This window comes from Loxodonta africana, chromosome 16 (genome assembly GCF_030014295.1).
Source record: "Loxodonta africana isolate mLoxAfr1 chromosome 16, mLoxAfr1.hap2, whole genome shotgun sequence".
In the NCBI taxonomy this organism is placed as follows: Eukaryota; Metazoa; Chordata; class Mammalia; order Proboscidea; family Elephantidae; genus Loxodonta; species Loxodonta africana.
Window position 1 is genome coordinate 20,216,538 of NC_087357.1, and position 18,775 is coordinate 20,235,312.

An 18,775-nucleotide genomic window follows, 5' to 3' on the forward strand; every position below is an offset into this window, starting at 1 on the left:
GTCAAGCTGTTTTCCCAAGAAAGGTCCATGGTGTGGTCTTTCCTGCGTGCTCCTGTGTTTGAGATAGTTTGCTCACTGCGTTTATGCCTGAACAACGTCTTGGCTGGGTGTTGGATTCTTGGGACACACGCTTTCCTTTTCCCTCAAGACTTCCAGCATTGCTTGGTTGTTTTCTAGTAGTATCGTTGCTGCGGAGACATCTTAGGTTAGCTAGGGCTTTTTTTTTTTTTGTGGGTGAAAGGCTTTTTCTGCCTGAATATATGGAAAATGATATTCTTTTGATTTCACAACTTCTTCCCCAACACTCTCTTTCCTCCAGCCCTTTTCTCCACAGAATACTACCATATATCCATACTCTTTAAATCTGCAGGTTCAGATTTCTCCTTCTAGAAGTAGCCCTGGTGACGCAGTGGTTAAGCACGCGGCTACTAACCAAATGGTCAGCTGTTCGAACCTACCAGCCACTCTGTGGAAGAAAGATGTGGCAGTCTGGTTCATTACAGCCTTGGAAGCACTAGGGACAGTTCTACTCTGTCCTATAGGGTCTCTATGAGTCAGAATCAAGTCGACCGAAATGGGTTGGCTTTTACTTCCAGGACATAATTTTTTTTTTAACTTTTCCTTTATTTTGCATATCTATTGGTTTTATCTAACTGTTTAAGGCTCTTTTCTTTTTCTTCTGCCTCATTGAGATTATCTCAAAATTTTTTCTATGCCAGGAATTATGTCTCTTCTGTTCTTTGCTGTTTCAGTTACTACTTTTGATACTATTTTGTTCCTCAGTTTTTTTTTTCTTATACCTGTAATCTTTTTCTTCACTTCATTCTGCTGGTCATCATCTCCTCTTTGAGCTCATTTTTGTTTATAAAAATACATTCTGTATCTGTACCTTTCACTCTGGTCACCACACAGAAGCCAGAGGAATCCTGTGAAAATGACCATCGAATCATGCCACTTTCTCTTTTCAAAACCTCCAGTGACTTCCCATCTCACTCACAGTGAAAGCTAAGATTCTTGCAGTGACTTATAGGGCCCCAACTCCTTCACCTCTCTGACTTCACCCTGGGAACCCTGGTGGTGCAGTGGTTAAGCACTCGGCTGCTAATCGGAAGGTTGGTGGTTTAAACTCAGCAGCCACCCCACAGGAGAAAGATGTGGCAGTCTGCTTCCTTGAAGATTACAGCCTTGGAAACCCTATGGGGGCAGTTGTCCTCTGTCCTGTAGGGTTGCTATGTGTCATACAGAATAATTTCACTCTGCCCTAAACCTAGCTTATATGCCTCCAGCCACACTGGTCTCCTCACTTCCTGGAACACACCAGATACCCTTCCACCTCAGAGCATTTGCTTTTGTTGTTCACGCTGTCTCAGATGCCCTTTCCTCAGATATCCATTGGCTTGCTTCTCTTCTCCTTTAGGTATGTACTCAAAGGAAACTTTCCCAAAGAGGCCTTCCTTGAGCACTCTACTTAAAACCACAACTTCTTGTCCCAACACTCTCTTTCCTCCAGCCTTTTTCTCCACAGTACTTATCACTTCGTAAAAAAGGAACTTAATTAAGTTCCTTTTGAGCTTGCTTTCTCTCCAAAGATAATTTTTGGTCTGAATCTTGGCAATTACTTTCAAGCTACCACTAAACTGATTCATCTATAAGAGACTGAATTTCTTTTTATTTGAATTGGGTTTTTAAATCAGTCTATAAAAATAAATACAAATCTAACACTTTGACTTATTAGGATAACATAGGGACATTTATTTCTTAGTATTCATCAAGTATTGCATCCTTACTTTGTGTCTATCATATGTGAATACAGAAACAATAATATGTGATCTCTTTCCTCGGAGAACCCACAGGCTTTTGCAAGAATAGACATGTAAATCCTTCACAGCAGTATAGTTAAGGCCAGAGCTCTGGTGGTGGTAAGGGAGAAGGGAGTGTTGCCAGGGCAGTCATCCCCAATAATACCTGATAGAAAGCGACCATCTTTCTACCCTAACACCTAGATTTCTACCTAGAAAATATTAAGGAAAAAGAGAAAATGAACAGTAAACTAAAAAAAAAAAAAAAGGCCTTTTCCCAAAAAATTCAGAGCTGTTTCTCTGTTTCTTGGGAATTTCTCATGAGCCTGCAATAAGGCTAAAATCCATGAAAATGTGTTTACTATCAAAAGAGCCTTTGAATTCTGTTAATAGTTCCACTAGGAACTTATAGGAACATAGTTTGTTTTGTGCTCACTCTGTAGTTTATATCCTTAGTGGATTATTTATACCAAAACCAAGTCAAACCTATTGCCACCGAGTCAATTCTGACTCATCACCACCCTATTTAGCGACTCTGTAGGACAGAGAACTGCCCCATAGGATGGGTTTCCAAGGCTGTAAATCTTTTACAGAACCAGGCTGCCACATCTTTCTCCTGTGGAGCAGCTGATGGGTTCAAACTGCCAACCTTTTGGTTAGCAGTCGAGCACTTTAACCACTGTGCCACCAGGGCTCCTGGATTATTTATAGTGAGCTTTAAATCTGCATTAGTAATTTCTGTCATTTTATTGCTTAGATCCAGACTCAGAATTTGTTTATGAGAAGACCCACAGGGAAGTTTTAATATAAATATAAATATAAAATAATTCTACTTGAAGAACTTAAGGAGAAGAACTTGCTGGGCCTTGATTCTGTGAGATTCACATGGGAAAAATCCTAAGAATTGTTGGCTGAGGACACAAGAATTAGAAGGATCAAGAGGGCTCAGACATTGAGGGATTTGTTTTAGACGGCAAGAAACTTTGGGGTCATCACTTCCAGTACATTTTCATTAAGATTGCAGTGAATGTCAGGCAGTTTGTTATTTGGGCCAGCTGAGAGGATTGTCGTTAGTCGTCATCAACTCAGTTCCTACTCATGGTGACTCCAGGTGTGCAGAGTAGAACTGCTCCAAAGGTTTTTCAAGGCTGTGACCTTTTGGAAGCAGATCACTGGGCACGTCTTCCAAGGTGCCTCTCAGTGCATTTGTACCACCAACCTTTCTGCTAGTAGCCAAGCACTTAACTGTTCGTGCCACCCAGGGGCTGCTCAACTGAGAGGAGAGGAGCTGTTTTTCAGATGTGAGGGCTTGGGATCTAGCTATGTTTGTAAATCTCACATTTATTCACCTCCTGCTCTGCAAGCCAGTCTTCAAGGCCACTGGTCCTCGGGCATTCAGGGAGCTGGCTACACTCAGGCCTCATCCCCAGAGCATCCGGATCATCAGTAAAGCACGGGGAAGGCTGGTGGGACCAGATATCTACAGACCCTGTTCTTGGGGGTCTAGAAGAGTATGAAACTCTCATTGCCTTCAAGGATCTCACAGCCTAGCTGTGAACATGAAGCCATTATTACAGAAGGATTAAAAAAAAAAAATTTTTTTTTTTTTTTTAATAGCCAACCTCAAATGGTATCATTTGTGCTTCTTAAAATGCTGTGTGTGAGACATGCATGGCTGTTGTTTTAGTCTCTCTCTAAGGGGAATATTTAAAAGCTAATAAACATAAACACTTCCTGGGTGTATTAGTTTCCTGGGGCTGCCCTAACAAATTATCACAAACTGTGTGGCTTAATTTGTGTGGCTTAATAGAACAGAATTTTATTCTCTCACACTTCTGGAAGCTAGAAGTCCAAATTCAGAGTGTCAGTAGGTCCATTCTCCCTCCGAAGGCTGTAGAGAAAGATCCTTCCTTGTCCCTTCCAGCTATTAGTAGCCCCAGGTGTTCCTTGGTTTATGGCAGCATAACTCCAATCTCTACCTCCATCTTCACACGGCCATCTTCCCTCTGTGTCTGTCTCTCTGTGTTTCTTCTCTTCTTTCTATAAGGACATCAGTCATATTGGATTACAGTCTACTCTACTCCTATATGACCTCACGTTAACTAATTATATGTGCAAAGACTCTATTTCCAAATAAGGTCACATTTATGGGTACCAAGGGTTACGACTTGAACATATTTTTGCGGGGGACATAAATCAACCCATAATACTGGGCATCTGCTACTACATGTCAGGTAGCCTGCTCAACACTGGACATGCACACCGTAGCACAACCCAGTCTGGGGAAGGCCATATGGGTGGAAAGAGATCATGGCAAACTTTGAAATTCAGCTAAAGCCTTTTGAACTTAATTTGCAAAGAAATAGGTAGCTCAGGTTTGAGACTAACCATGGCATGTCTAAGGCTCGACCTCCTTCAAATGGCATTCATACCCCTCTGGGATGTACTACTAGAACCTTTTCTTGAGCCTGTTCCTGTTCCCTGTGAACAGTGAATGACTTGATAACATCATACCTTTTCTCACCCTATTACCTCTGCTTGGAATGACCTTTCCCCTTACTGCCTCCTCACTTCTCCTGGAAACCTTCTCTGACTCCTCCCTGGGGACCTTATGGATAACAGAACAAAAGGTTGCCCCGTCCTTTGCCATCTTCATGAGCACTGGTATGCTCGAGTCTGTTGTTGTGGCCATTGTGTAGTGCCTTCTTCTCAGGGGGTTCATCACCCAGCACTCTATCAGACAACATTCTGTTCCGATCCATAGGATTTTCACTGACTAATTTTCAAGACCAACAACTTATTCATTGCAAAGGACATCATACATGAAGAAAGCAAGAGGTCATTAAAAAGACAGGATAGAAAAGACCAAAATGGATGGCAGAAGAGACTCTGAAATTTGCTCCCTTGAATGTAGAGTAGCTAAAGTGAATGGAAGAAATGATAAAGTAAAAAAGCTGAGCGAAGATTTCAAAGGGATAACATTCGAAGAATGGGAATTCCAGAACACACTTAACTGTGTCAATGCAGAACCTGTACATAAGCCAAGAGGCAGTTGCTCGAACAGAACAAGGAGACACTGAGGTTTAAAACCAGGAAATGTGTGTATCAGGGTTGTATCCTTTCACCATATTTATTCAATCTGTATGCTGAGCAAATAATGTGAGAAGCTGGACTATATGAAGAAGAATGCAGCATCAGGATTGGAGGAAGACTCATTAACATCCTGAGATAAGGAGATGACACAACCTTGCTTGCTGAAAGTGAAAAGGACTTGAAGCACTTACTGATGAAGATCAAAGACCACAGCCTTCAGTATGGATTACATCTCAACATAAAGAAAACAAAAATCCTCACAGCTGGACCATGAGCAACATCATGGTAAATGGAGAAAAGACTGAAGTTGTCGAAGGATTTCATTTGACTTGAATCCACAATCGCCACTCATGGAAGGAGCAGTCAAGAAATCAAATGACATATTGCATTGGGTAAATCTGCTGCAAAAGACCTTTTTATAGTATGCAAAAGCAAAGATGTCATTTTGAGGACTAAGGTGTGCCTGACCCAGGCCATGGTATTTTTAGTTGCCTCATATGCATGTGAGGGCTGGACAATGAATAAAAGAAGACCTAAGAAAAATTGATGCCTTTAAATTATGGTGTTGTCAAAGAACATTGAGTATACCATGCACTGCCAGAAGAATGAACAAATCTGTCCTGGACAAAATACAGCCAGAATGCTCCTTAGAAGTGAGGATGGCAAGACTTTTTCTCACATACTTTGAACATGTTATCAGAAGGGACCAGTCCCTGGAGAAGGGTATCATGCTTGGTAAAGTAGAGGGTCAGCAAAAAAGAGGAAGATTCTCAATGAGATGGATTGACATAGTGGCTGCAACAATGGGCTCGAACATTGCAACGATTGTAAGGATGGGTGATGTTTCGTTCTGTTGTACATAGGGTTGCTGTGAGCCGCAACTGACTTGACAGCACCTAACAACAACAACAATTTTCAGAAGTAGATCACCAAGGGTTTCTTTTTAGTCTTTCTAAGTCTGAAAGCTCTACTGAAACCTGTCCACCATGGGTGACCCTGCTGGTATTTGAAATACCAGTGGCACCGCTTTCAGCGTTATAATAACACACAAGCCACCATAGCACCACGAACTGACAGACGGATAGTGGTTCCTGTTTTAGTATCCTCTTATTTCATTGGGAATATTTGTGTGTATGGGTCCACTAGATAGTAGGTTCCCCCAAAGCAGTAGTTTTTCTTTTCTTGTCTTTGTACTGCCACCCCAGCACCTGGCCACGGTAACCTGTTGACCTGTTGCCATCGAGTCAACTCCAACTCATAGTGACCCTATAGAACAGAGTAGAACTGCCCCATAGGGATTCTAAGGCTATAATCTTTATGGAAGCAGACTGCCGCATCTTTCTCCCACAGAGAGGCTGGGAAGTTCAAACTGCTGACCTTTCAGTTAGTAGTCGAGAGCTTACTCACTGCGCCCCCAGGGCTCCTTTGGCCACAGTAGGTCCTCCATAAACGTCTGCAGTGAAGTCGATAGATGGAATAAGCATTAGGTAGAAAGCAAATAAGGAACTCATTCTTGGGTTTTCTTTCAGTTGAATTCTTTTTAAGAGGATTTGAGTGCTCTTCTGTCAGTGAGTCCAAAGGTGCTGAGGGAAGTGTGGTACTTGGACACCTGGGGTCTGGGCGCTGTGGCCAAAACCGGTTGCCATTCAGTCAACCCCAACTTGAACTTCCAACCTTTCAGTTAGCAGCTGAGTGCTTTAGCCCCATTAACTGTGCCACCTAGGGACTCCCTTGGGGTTATGGAGGGGTCCTGATATACCTGCGCTTGCAGGTGTACAAGCAGGAAGCAGAACCCTTGGCTCTGCTGAAGAGAGAGCCATGAGGAACCAAACTCAGCCAGGTTCCTTCTTTTCCAGTTGTAACATTTGCCTCTTAATTGGCAGGGTTCTGTTGAAATGATGGACCCTTGAATTTCTGCCAAGTGTGGCTGTATGCTAACAAGCTTTTCTCTCCTACAAAATGGTTTCTGTCTTTTGGTCACTTGTGGACAATCCTTGCTTCATTTTGTTAGTAAAAAGCTGGCAGTGAGTCAGTTTGGGGGAAATAAAACAACAAATAAAGCCGTGGCTGGTGTCTGTGTTATGAAGTCTTGTCTCATCTCTATGGAATGAGATTGAGATAAATTTTTTGGAAATCATCTCTAGAAGTAAGAATAAAGAGTCTTCTTAAGAACCATAAATTGCATTTTCTCTTGATTTATTTTCCTGGACTTCTTGCAGCTTTAACTAAAAAGTAGAAAATGGCTACGCTTTGCTTCTGTTCTCAAAGCTTTTAACGACTCTGCCTGGAGGCAAGGAGACAAAAACAATTTGGTTTTATCCTCCCACATTCCAAAAATAACTGTAGCAATCCCCTCTTTGGTTATCTTAAAAGTGCAGAGTGAATGCTGTAATCCTAAAGTAGCAGTGTCTGATTGTTGGGGGGCCTTCTGCTGTAGGACTGTTATTTAGCAACTGAACGCTGGTGACTCATTCACTTTGACTGTGGTAAAGGAAAATTCTTTCCATGGAAAACACAGGAGGGAAAAGAAATCTCTCTGAACTACTCTGTAGTATTTTCCTTTCGGAAAGGCTTCTCTGGAAATGAATAGGCACCAGCTGTTTGTGGGCTAGCCTGCTCCAAAGCTGTCAGAGAGCCTTTCCCAATGATGGTTTCTGGGCTCTTTATCCACTGAGGTCTACAGCTAGGTAATAAGGGACCAGTTTGGTTAATATGCTTAAATGTCAGCAATAAAACCTGCCATCCTGAGTAAAAGAGATATTGAACTAATTGCATTTACAGTGTCTGGAACCACACATGTACGATTGGGTTTGGACTAGGAACCCAATGGTGTTTTACTGTCATATTCTATTATGAAAGAGAAGAGAGAGCTTTGAACTGAATCTATAAGAGGAAAGCCTTAGAGAGACGTGCCTAAGTGAGGCACTAATCTATTTCTGCAGCAAAAATACAATAAAATAAATTCACCTGCTAGACTCACAGCACCAAACTAATTTCAGCTCTCCGCAGTTCATTTTGCTTGTCAGCATCTCCTTAGGGCTCGGAGGGTGATTAGGCTGGGAGAAGCAGACAAGTGCAGTTTTAGCTATGAAAATTTGGGAATGTAAAGAGCTTGTCTTTTCAATAATCTTGAACCATGCCTATCCCTCTGGACTTTAGGTTGTCTTGCTCTCACGTTGCTCTCCTGTTTGTGAATGGAAGTTAGAGAAGTCCTTAAAGGCTCCCCAGTGCTTATACTCCAGTTGGCCACTGACTTAGGAAAAACTTGACCCTGCAGGGCTGCAATGGGGGTGGGGAGCAGTGGGGGCAAAGTGTGTATCATAGAGGAGACGACCCAGGGGCTGGAGGGGACTGAGCCCCTACTTACGGGCTGAGACGCCCAAGCTATTAATAGTAAGCCTTGAGTCACAGAAGTAGGAACGTCACAGCTGCCTGAGATCCGCTACTGTTACACATCAGAAACCAGCAATATAAAGGCCTGGCCAGGATGAATGGGAAGAAATGAACATTTTTTTCCCTTTTCCCTGGCCCCACCAAACAGAATTTATTTCAACCATAAAGACCATCCAAGTCAAAGATGAGGCAGGTTGATTTACTTCGTTCCTTTCTGTTACCCTACCTCTCTGGGACCCAACACGTTACAATATTTGCAGTAAATACAGCCTAATACTGGCTGTGCATTCTGGTTCTGAAAGCTGGGTGGCCATCTGCTGTGCTTCTCGAGGGGGGCGGCATCTGTCTTTTTGTCTCTAGCTCATCACATATTTCCCACATGGTGGATGTGTGTGACGTGCTGTGGGGACCGAACCACCTGGGTTTGGGAGGCAGGTGCTGGAGTGGGGTGGGGATTGGTTTTGTGAACTAGGAAGTCCTTTGCACACAGGAGACTGGCCTGTGACCCTGTGGGCAGAAATCAAAAAAGCAAAGGTCAGGAGCTACTTGCTGTGGGGCCAGTCTGGGATGGTCTGGGATGCAGGCGGTACTGAATCAGCCTGCTGGCCTCTTCCTTCCTGACTAGAGTTCTTCCCTCATGTCTATATATATTAAAGGAACGTGTCTAGAAAACGCTAATGAAGCCAGAAGATCGAGATCAGAATCTTACCTAACTGGATAAATCAGATTTCTCCTGTGATCCTGGATTTGATCCCAGATAAGGAATTGAACCCAGAAAAAGATCTTCTTCTCAGGCTGCCTCTCACTTTCTCAGTCTATCTACCACCCCAACCCCAAGACCACCATGACCCCCCAGTTCCCATTTGGGTAAAGTATAGGTGTGGGGAGAACACACAAATGCCATGATTCCTTTGTCAGTATAATTGAGCCTCCAGGACTTTAAAAGTTGAAGGAAATGAACTTGAAGGAGCCTCTAGCCTCACTGTTCCATTTTTCTACTGAGACAAATTTTATTTAGTTTGCTTGAAAGACGCTGGAGTGAGAAATAAAAGCAGCTGTAATAGGAAACTAGTCAGCTAACAATTGACTAGTTTTACTGAGGGAGACAGTCCCTTGCTGTTCCTTTGCCGCCACCCCCCCACCCCTTCTGGCAATCATTTATCAGACCCTGGGAGGGGGCCAAAGCTCAGGAGCGTTTTGCTGCCGGTTTTCCCTGGGCCCGGCGTGAGGAATGCAAGGTGGTGGCAGTGACCAGAGATTAAAAAAAAATTAGGACAGTGGAATTTTGCATTTGTTACAAGAGCAGCTGAAGCGAGTGGTGGCGGCCCCAGGGCAGCGTCCCCGAGCAGGGCGCGGCCGCCACTCGGCGGAGCGCGCGGGGCGCGATCACGGCTCGGGCGGCGGGCGAGCCCCGGGCCGGCCCTCCGAGACCGGGGCGGGATTCTAGAAAGCAGCTCGGGACTTCGCCAGTGGATGCCGGTGGCTTGTCCTCGCAGCCTGCGCAGCCGCCGGTCTGTCTGCCAAGGCACGCTTCAACTCCTAGAGTTGATTCCCGTTTCCTTCAGTCCTGCTCGGCAAAGGATTGGTTGCCATGGTGAAGGAGAAAGGTAATTCTAAATATCGATCCCCGGGCATGGTTGCAGAAGTTGGAATGGCACTGCAGGGCTCGGGCACCCAACGGGGAATGATCAGTTGGAAGCTGGGCAGACATGTTCTTCAGGCGAGAACCTCTGTACTGGGAAGTCTGGCCTTCCATTGAACGCAGACTTCATTGAGAGCCTTTCATTTAGCTGCCACCTCTGAACCCCATCCTGTTTGGCTTTGCAGACTTGTGGGTCTCTTTTGATTGTGATTGCACTGTGAATGTTAGGTTGTGTTGGAGACTTGCCTTGCTGCCCCCACCCCACTTTCATTGTCTTCCTGGCTTCCCCCACTCAAATCAATAATTTAATTAAGAATATAATAAAGGGGCTGCCCTACCAGGTTGGTGGTGTGTTGGGACATGCCAGAGCCTAGCTAGGACAGGCAGAAAGGACACACAGGGTGGTTTTAAAGGTTTCAGGTGTGCTGCATTTATAACCTGTCATTTCAGTATTAGCCCTAATGACTCCTCCAAACACCTTCTAAAGAATGCTGCATATGTTAGAGGAAATCACGCCACCATAAGGAGAATGGAAAAAAGAGGGAGGGCGGGTCTGCCTGGCCCAGGTGTACATTATTTACGCACTAGGCGTGGTCCTGAAACGTAAGCTGAATCTTTCAGTATTGAAGTACAGTTTAAATAATTAGTTTCTCTGGGAAATGTAAAGAACATGACAATGAACTTTTTTTTTTTTTAATTATCCAAGTAACATATACATATATCTTGAGTTAAGAAAGTGAAATGTTGTAGAAGAATGGGGAAGGAAAAGTGAAGACCCCTCACCCCAACCCTGTCAGCTTCAATTCCACTTGCCTCTCTAGAGGAAAGACTGTTAATAGTATGTATCTTTCTAGACAGAAATAAGATAGATAAACATAAAACATGATTATTCTGTGATCATTTTTCTGTGACTTAATTTTTCACTTAATGGTATGTCTTAGAGACCTTCACTAAATGGTTGTATAATATAAATAACTACCCTCTGATTATGCTTTTTGGTAAGCTGAAATCTATCATGTCAAGTTTCTTACTGTGAGGCATACTTTTCTCTGTGAACATGGACGTCTGCTCTTTTGGGGCTGTCTTGAGCCATTTCCCAGACTTATCTATATCACTTTCTTTCAGAGCCCCACAGGGAGTACATATGAGGTGAACGTGCTGAACTCAGATTGATCGTTGTTGCTGGAAACTCAGTTTGGCTTTATTAGACTAATGGATGGGTTGAGAAATAGAATGATGACGGCGAACGGTGTGAAGACTGCAGCTCAGGACAAAGAGAAGCGTGGGTCTGCCCTATCTGCGGTACTCCTGTGTCTCTTTCAGACTCATGCTTCAGCTTGGTCTTTCAGTGAGTCAGTGGTCACTGAGTGAAATGATTTGAGTAGAAAGAAAGGTTCTTGTAATAATTTTTCGTGTCTTCAGTGGGGGGTGTCCCAGGACCCTCAGGGTAAAACACAGATGTTGACATTAGCCAGAGGTTGGATCTCTTCATTTGTGCCTCCCTTGCAACCAGAACAACCTGGCCCTGATTGCTGTTGCTAATGGATTTGCCTCTGTTTCCCCAGTATGAGTAATTTATGAGTGATGGGAGAGAGGATTACAAGAGTTACTTCTCTATTCTATTCCTGTGGGGCCTGTGGAAGCCCCAGCCTTGCTCTGTGCAGTCTCTATTATAGATCAGCAGATCCCAAATGACAGCTCTTAGTTCCTGAGTCGTGGCAGACTCCCCAAAGCTCAGCTTGCCTGGATTCACATTTGCTGTATAAGTCAGTGGCCACTTTCTAACTGCAACCCTTTGGACAGGCTACTGGGAGGTCACATACTAGTATTATCTTAACCCTTAGCCACTGATTAAAGGCCGTTCCTTTTTTATTTTGAGGTCTGTGTCAGCCCATGCTGCTGCCTCCTAGCTTTCTGATTGTAGCTTCCTCAGCCAACAGCAGAGGAAGGCAGGTTTTTTGGCAGCTACACAAGAGCTTCCATGAAGAGAAGAGAACATCATACCCTCTAAAGGGAAGGGCACTGGGGATGGTGTAGTCGAGGCCTTCATTCTAGAGATGAGAAAGCTAGGGCTCAGAAAGGGAAAGAAAATTGCTCAAGGCCACACAGAGAATTGATTGGACCAAGTGCTGGTCCTCTGTGCTCCATCAAATGGTATACACGGATCTCTGACTGCACTACTACAGGGAGCTGACATCCAGTCTCCATCACGAGATGGGGAGCAGCCACTATGTCTCCATCTTTGATTTTCCATTGCCAAGTGTGGTGTCTACCATATCATGGGTTCTCTCTCAATAAACAGTTAAAGCAGGTTGACATGTTGTCAAAGCTGGGACAGGAACCTGTGTCTTCTGTCTCAGTTCAGAAATTCTTCCAGGCCCCTCTGCTTTGTCTTCCTCCCAGAGAGGTATAGCTTCTTCTTTCTTCCTAGAGAGAACACAAGTTACCCTTGAGCAGGCTCGGATTACGTCTTGAAATGTCCATCCCAAGAAACATGTGAGGCCTTCTGGAGGAGGAGTAAACGTAGACGCCTGCTGTGGTCACCGCTTAGAATGATTTAGCTTGTACTGGTTTGCCGCATCATTTTCTCTCCAGGGCAAAATATCCATACATCTACGGAACTCTGCTGTAAAACTCTGTTTGCTCTGTGTGTGTGTGTCCCCATGCACCTGAATGTCACATTTGGGTTTGACATCAGCATGGTTGAAACCATACTGGCGGATCACACCTTTGGTGGTATGGAGTGGCGTTGGCTGACATGCTTTGACCCTCATTATCTTTTGTTCTCCTGACCAGGCATCCATTCGCTTCCAGTTGCAGACACTTATTGATCCAGGAATCTCGATGAAATAAATGGTTATTTCTCTGATGTGTTCAAGGGTATGTGTAACAAAAGTATGAGAGATTTTTGTGGGTTTCTCAGTCAATATCTCTCTTCCTGAATACACTCTCATCAGCCTAAACTCCAGAGGCCTTCTCTACTCGTATAAAAGCTGTAATTGCCTAACTTTTGTGTGTTCTAGCGCAGGTTTTAAAAATATACACAAGGTATTTATTATTTCTTTACTTAGAGAAAATAAGAATTAGCAAACACTAGAGATAAAGTTATGTAAACAGGCATTGAAATGATGAAGAATGATTATGGTTTGGAAACTGTGAGAGAATAAGAGTTTAGCAATGAGGGAGACAAATCTGGGGAAACAGAGTTTTACATTTGGGCACATGGTTCTTTGTTTTCCTATAAACAGTTTGCCACTGTTGGATGGCCCAACTTGCTTTTAGGTTCAAATAGTGTGGCCCAAACGATTTGTACTCGACTGGTAATCAAAAAGTTGGTGGTTCACACCCACCTAGTAGCACTGCAGAAGAAAGGCCTGGCAGTCAGCTTCCACAAAGATTATAGCTAAGAAAACCCCGTGAGGCTCAGTTCTACTCTGTAACTCATGGGTTCACTATGAGTTGGAATCGACTTAATGGCATTAGGTTAGGGCCTAATGAAACTCTTTACAGTCCACCCTTGTTGGAGGAATGTTCACTCTCCACTTGACATTCAGGTGCATGTGAACACACACACACAGACACACATATAGATGCGCACACACACACACAGAGCAGATAGAGTTTTACAGCAGAGTTCCTCAACCTCAGCACCATTGACACTTTGGACCAGATAATTGTTCGTAATTCTGTCCTGTGCATGAGGGGATGTTCAGCAGCATCCTTGGCCTCTAGATGCCAGTAGAACCAACCCCATACTCATGATAATCAAAAATGTCTCCAGACATTACCAAATGCCCCTTGAAGGGCAAACTCGGCCTGGTCGAGAACCACTGCTATAGAGAACAGTATGGCTCTGAGACACCTTAGCCATGGTTGTTTTCATGGTTTAGGTGGTAGTGCTTCCCTGATTTAGTGACCTGGACTCACTTGGGCACAGAGAGTGACAAATGGGAAAAATTATAGGAAGCCAACCTAAGCAAACAACTCCTCCTTGAAGCCTATAAGGCTTGGGCAGAAACAAATGGTTCAAATAATAAAGCTTCCGAGACGCCAGTAGAGGTCCTCTCTCCTCATTATTTTTGTACCCATTTCCCAGCTCATTTCAGTTGCTGAAAATGGAATAATTGTGTTCATTACACAGAGATGTTCTAGCTTAATCCTTCATTTTCCTTTAATATTCTATAACCCCTGTTCTGCCCAAGAAGCTTTCTTGTTCAGTCACCATCTCCTGAGGGCTCCTTCTCTTTTAAGTAAGGCGCTGGGTACTCAAGGAGGTTACATGGACTTAGAAAACATAGTGACTACTGTCAGGTTCATTATCATCTGTTGAGGAGGTAAAATAGGCTCATAAATAACTAATGGGAAATAGATGTTTAAAAGAGAAATAAATGCAGTGCTTTGGGGGGTAAAGGGGGGATATTTAGCTTCCAAACATGTTGATCAATCAGTAAAGGCTTCTTGGAGGAGGTGACTGGGACTTTAAGGAGTGGAGATATTTGGGCCTATAATAAATTGGAATGAAAAGAAAATGATAGACTTGAGATGACCCACAACGTTAGAATCGACAGAACTTGGCAGAAGATTGGGTATAGGGAATGAGAGGGAGAACGGAGTCGAATGAGGCTTGGAAAGGATCGGTTGGGGTGGGTGGAGAGTTGCTGGGTGGTGGGGTGGGAGAGAGGAGATGGGTGGTGGGGGTGGGAAAGAAGAGATAATGAATTCAGCTTTAGAAACCTTGAGCCAGTGTTGGCGACAAGGGTTGGAGGAGTGATTAGAAATGAGTAGTCTAGCTTGTACCTCTTGGGCAGAACTCTGAGATTTCTTGACCAATTTGTGTAGACTTGCTTGACCTACCTTATGGAAGATAATGTTAGAAACAGGCCTTGGCATTCTCTGGTATGATAGGAGGTACTTCAGATGTTAGCTGTCAACGGGCAAGCAGACACCACCCCCTTCTGGCCACACGCTGCTATGTTGAGCATCCTTTAGGGTTTGGAAGTAGACCCTTCTTCACACGCCTGAAAGCCATTTCAATCTTATTCTTGGCAGCTCCCGGGAACAGTGGCGTACTGTGTCTCAAACGTGTCCTACAGACTGGCACCAAGTTAATCCTCTTAGAACAATGATGTCATCATTTCATTTCCCAGTTCAAAAACCTTGATGAGTGACAAGGTAAAGTTCAAGGCTTCCAGCTTGAAATTCAAGGTTCTCCCCAAGTTCTTAAAATATCTCCCCTCCCTCATCTAAATAAATGTCCTTCTAAGCCAACTCGTTTTATTTTTAATGTTATTATTAAATCTGCCAGTTATTGAACACATACGAAACGGCAGGCTTTGTGCCAGGAGCTTTACATACATTGTCTCGCGTACACATAGCCTGTCAAGGTTATTAACGCCTCACAGGGTGTCAGTCTTACCATTTTATAGACAAGGAAAGGAGGCTCACAGTAGTTAAGAAACTTGCCAAAGATCACTTAGCTAGAAAGTAGAAGAGCTGAGTTTTCTACCCAGGCCTGTCTGGCTCCAAAACCTAGGCTAATTGTACTATGCGACCTCCTTGCTTCCATTTTTCCTGTTTGAAAGATCTAAGGGGGTGAGCATTTTCCCTTTCCAACCTTAGTCACACTGCCCCTGTTAGCCTAGTGAGAAATACATGTATTCTCCTTTTTCTGAATTTTGCAGACTTAAGTTTCCCTTCCTTCAGGAGGCTTCGTAAAGGCCCATCCCTTCTCTGAATTCTTCTAGAATTACTCTGTGCACCTAAGTAAACACCAGAGAAGTTAAACAACAATTTAGTCACCTGCTCAACTTGAGTGGGAGCGCTGTTTCCCCTCAGGTATTTGTTGACTTCATATATGGTCTTGTAAAACGATCTTTAGAGCTGTAAGTGTATGTCCTCTAATGGTGTATGTCCTCCTACACCCTTTCAGTCCCACTCCTTCCAAGACACATACCACGCAGACACTACCCCACGCAAGCATATGCACACTGCCTCATGTAATCAAAGCCCACTTCTGTTCCATCCTCAGGGAAGTCTGAGAACAGTCGGTTTTCCTCTGTGGTGTAGCAATTTCTCATGCATCTGATGACTACTGAGTTGCCTTTCAGGCTTTCCCCTTTCATGTATAGTAGCCATTTCGTTTCTGCAATTAGAGTTAAGGCTAAATGTGTAAATGAATCTAAGAAAAGGAACACATTGACTGAAAGCTACCCAAAGCTCTTGAGAGCAACTTTTGATGAGACAGGTGAACTTAAGAGCCTGTGGACAGTGGGTATCTGAGCTGGAGGTTGGACCTGCCCTATTGTTAGCTATTCCTAGATTTGGGGAGGTAGCCCTGCCCCCTGTCTCTCCCATCCCCAGGTCAGGTGACCAGAAAGTATGAAATAACCTGCGTTGCATCATAGAAACTCTCTTTTAAAGAACAACACATCAACTTTTTCCAAATCCCTGCAGGAGAGACGTACTATGGGAGACTCACCCTACCAAAAGGAGAATCTTGGCATCTGCTTCATGAGGATTCAGCCCCCCTGGGTCATTGTATTCACAGCCCCCTGGCAGGTGGTGAGGGGGGCCCTGGTACTGTGCGCCTCTCCTATGCCAATATCGAAATGCTGATGTTGGTAGAGAGCCAGGGGACTTTTCAGAGGGCTGGGCGATCAGTAAGTGAGTGGTGCAGGATTTCTTCCCACGGTGGTTGAGCCTGATCTCAGCACACAACAGCATCCACCAGCCCAGCTTCCATTTCAGTGTGTGTTGGTCTGATGGTGACTCATACCAAGAGGTATGTTGATCCCAAACTGGCAGGAGCTGTGTATTCAAGGGCAAATTTTGTTGACATGGCGGGGGGGGGGGGGGCGCAAGTATTTGTTATGCATGACCACTCTTCTCTGAAACATTTTATTTGTGTTGAGACTGACACGATTAATTCTTTATGGTCCAGTGTGCCCTGGGGAGCACCAGGGGTGAGTTGCTGCCTCCCATTGCATTCACACAGGCTGACCTGTTTGAGTACTTGGAAGATGCTGGCCTTCTTACGTCCAGGGAAATTCCTATCTAGGGCAGTGGTTTTCAAACATTAACAGGCGTCAGAATCCTCTAAAGGGCTTGTTAAACACAGATTTCTGGGCCCTGCCCTCAGTTTCTGATTCAGAAGACCTGGGTAGGGGCCTGAGATTTTACATTTCTAACAATTCCCAGGTGATGTTGATGCTGCTGGTCCAGGGATCACGCTTTGATGTGGTCTAGGTAATCCACGTTTTCTGAGGGTAAAATTAGCCCTAAAAAAAAAAATTAGCCCTACAGATGGGTAAATCCATTCCCTTTTGCAAACTTGCTGACAATGCACAGGAGACAAAAGGCAAGCATCGTTCTCGCTGTGTCTCGCCTGCAGTATAGAGTGAAACTGCGTTTCACAGTAAAGCCAACCTTTTGTGGGATCCAAGTGGCCAAGAAGCTGCATCCAGAATATGACGCTGGATGGCCAGTGGTCAACGGGCAGGCGGGAACGGGAGGAAGTGGCAAGGCATCTCTTCCTGGGCCTGAGTTGAGGCTCAGCCTGGCTTGAGCAAGTGGCCCTAATTTGGAGTCAAGGCACAGTATCATTCACATTTCTCAGAGGGTTAGGTGAGCATTTTTCCTGGGGCTCATTGGAATCCTTGGGTCAAAGGTAGTTTCATTAGATGTCTTGGCTGACAAAAGCTAGAACCCTCTTTTTAGTTTCGGAGGCACTAAAATATAGTATTACAAGTTAGAATGTTTCACCCATTCCCACTGTATTCTGTCTGTATTTTCGCTGTCTCTATTCTTTCTGTTGTTGTTCACAATTTGGAACATTGTGGGGAGGGAGCAGTTTAGGAAAAATTAAGAAAAACAGAGTGGATGGTAGAAAATGCTAGGAAAAGGGAGTAGGATTGTTCCTCACCAGAGTCTTAGGGTCTGATGGGAATGGGAGAGAGGGCTGAGTATTCCCCAGAAAAATGGCATGAGCTGTGGGTACCCAGATCCATGAAGGGTCCCATCAGTGACACATGGACAGCAGGGCTACATGGGTGTCTGCTGGACTGCTGATGACGTGTCGCTTGTGGGACCCCTGTTGGCCAGCCATAAGGAACAGACTTTTAGGACAGAGGATGGAATGCTGTCTGCTGGACTGGAGCATCATTAGGCTGAGCACTGAAAGAGCATACACCCTCTGTTCTTGCTCACCTGGAAAACCCTACCAGTTCTGCTGTGGAGAAAGGTCCCTGCCTGAAACTCAAAGAGCAGTGAACCAAAGGAGTGGGCTTCTGATAATGGCCTGCTCACATCACAAATATATTAAAGCCTACTCTCTTGAGAGGCATTTCAGGGATAACCTGAAATGTTCCCACCTTCAGTCGATTAAGGAGCCCTGGTAGTACAGTGGCTAAGCACTCAGCGGCAAACCAAAAGTTTGGCAGTTCGAACCCACCAGCTGCTCCTCTGGAGAAAGATGTGGCAGTCTGCTTCTGTAAAAATTTACAGCCTTGAAAACCCTATGGGGCAGCTCTACCCTGTCCTTTAGGGTTGCTGTAAGTCGGAATCGACATAACAGCAATGGGTTCAGTAGATTAATGAGTTAACAAGTGTTGGGGGATGGCTGCTGATTTAGAATGCTAATGAAGACAACACAGGGCAACAGGAGGGGTATAAACAGTATGCTTTGGAAGTTTGAGGGAAGGAAGAATTAGTGTCTCAAGGGAATTCAAAATGGCTTTATGGAAAGGAGGGCATTTAAGATTGGCCTTGACGGATTCTGTAAGTTTCTTGAGGTTAGGGGTGATGCTTTATTCAGCTTATATCCGCAATACAGTATCTGCCCCGTAGTAAG